The following is a 2091-nucleotide window of genomic DNA, read 5'->3' as shown; positions in this document are numbered from 1 at the left end:
TATATGAATACCGAGGGGGTTTTCTTATGGATTACATGTTTTTACTTTCGATTTCGTTATTCATTATATCTTGCTCCATGGAGAGCTAAACCCCCTAATGGGTACTTGGACTTGTAAACCCTAGGATGTTATTGTTTAATTAACCTTTTCTTATGTTTTCCTTAATTGATGTCTTTAATTGAGTTCCAATCTTGAATGCTTGTTGAATGATTTCTCCCTTAGAGTGACACTAGGGTTGAGAGTACATCTTTATAGCCTTTGTGGATGAGTGATACACCATAAGGATTAGATATTGCTAGATTGGAGAGGGTTGAGAGGGTGAGTCGAGAGGTAGCGGAGCATCCCCTTTCTCCTCCAATGTGATTTATCCTACCTCCATGTTCCTAGAGTTTTCTTTGTGGTGACAATAGAGTGAAGTGCTAAGAGAGGAACTCCATTGGGGCTTAGTTGCACGAGCAATAGAGTGAAGCGTTGAAGTAATCCTTAGTATATGGGGCTTAATTATGACTGGTGATCTTTTGCCTGTACCAAAGTGTTAGATCTACACATAGGAATAGGGTTTATCACTTGGAATCCCTAGAGCTTCTTGTAATTTTACATAGTGTAAGGTGTTGAGACTGACTGATTTCTCCGCCAGAGTATAGTGTGGAGTTAGTCACAGTTAACCTTAGGTTTTGGACCATGTATTTTAGGATTTCCACGACTCATTAAGCATCAGTTAGGAGATATAATAGTTGGTCTTGCACTTGAATCAATAACCCTAGGGTGAGTAATGTCCGAGTGCCCCACTTTCTATTGATTACCTTTCCTCTTATTTTATCGTGCCTCTCTTTCTTATTGTCTTTAGTCTTGTTCACATTGATTTTATCCACACTATTATTGTTTCATCTTTACTTAGTTAAGTAGCAATTGTTGTTTTTCTATTCACTATTCCCTATGGATAAGATAATCCACTCACCTGGTATTTATTACTTCGACAAACCCGTGTGCTTGCGGGTCACACATAAGGGTCGTTGTCATGTTTTTGGTGGCATTGCTTGGGAATAGGAATTTTGGAGACACTTTGCACTTTCCTATTTAGCTATTCATCGTTTATTCTATTTCACCTTTTCTTGTTCTATCATCATTCTGATTTGTTTTTCTTTCTTTTGCAGCAGCTCCAGGTTATGACCCGAGGGAACCCTTTGACATTGGTTGATGGAGATCCTGAACTTGAATGAACACTTCGTAGAAGGGGTAAAGAACCTGTGCAAGAACGGAATCATTCAGCTAAAATAGAGTATGAAGGATCTGAAAACATAGTTGAACAAGAGGGCAAACGAAGAACTCTTTTAAATTTTGTTAGACCTACTATTCATGGGACATAATCGAGCATTGTGAGGCCACCGGTAGCAGCCCAGAATTTTGAGTAGAAGATGGCCTTTATTCAGATGGTTCAACAGTCTGAAAAATTTAATGGGTTAGCTAATGAAGACCCCAATAATCATATTGAGAACTTCCTTGAAGTGTGCGACATGTTGAAGATCAATAGTGTTTCTGATGATACAATTCAATTAAGGGCTTTCCCATTCTCTTTGAAAGGAAGGGCCAAACAGTGGCTTCATTCATTTCCAAGAGCTTCCATTACAACATGGAACGAAATGGTCGAAGCTTTCCTTGCAAGGTACTTCCCTCCAAGAAAATAGGCAAAGCGTCATAATGAGATATCTTTATTTGTTCCGATGGAACTTGAAACTTTGTTTGAGACTTGGGAATGATTCAAAGACCTTTTGTGGAAGTGTCCACAACATGGGTTCCTCGAATGGATGATGATTAATACATTTTATAACAGGTTGAGCTCAAGCAACAAACAACATCTAGATGCCGCCGCAGGAGGTTCAAATGGGAAACAAGACTCCAGAAGAAGCCCGGCAATTGATTGAAGAAATAGGTTTGAATAGCTACCAATGGAATGCAAGAGAAAGGAAGAAAGTGGCCGAACTCCATGAAATTGATGCGGTTACATCCTTGGCAGCCCAACTAGAGGCCTTAAGAAAGAAATTGCATACATTGACTTCACTAGGGATAGCCACAATCACAAGTTGTGCTGGT

General features: G+C 39.4%; 1 non-coding gene across 1 annotated transcript; it reads right to left on the bottom strand.

The window, feature by feature from the left end:
* Positions 1–1689: 1689 nt before the first annotated feature.
* LOC120281253 lies at positions 1690–1795 on the bottom strand. Its single transcript, XR_005542523.1, has one exon. It is a non-coding gene; the product is annotated as a small nucleolar RNA R71 (small nucleolar RNA).
* Between the last annotated feature and the right edge of the window lie 296 nt (positions 1796–2091).

Source organism: Dioscorea cayenensis, chromosome 2, assembly GCF_009730915.1.
Source record: "Dioscorea cayenensis subsp. rotundata cultivar TDr96_F1 chromosome 2, TDr96_F1_v2_PseudoChromosome.rev07_lg8_w22 25.fasta, whole genome shotgun sequence".
NCBI classification, from domain to species: Eukaryota; Viridiplantae; Streptophyta; class Magnoliopsida; order Dioscoreales; family Dioscoreaceae; genus Dioscorea; species Dioscorea cayenensis.
Note: the sequence above shows the minus strand (reverse complement) of the source record. Positions and strands in the feature narration are given on the sequence as shown.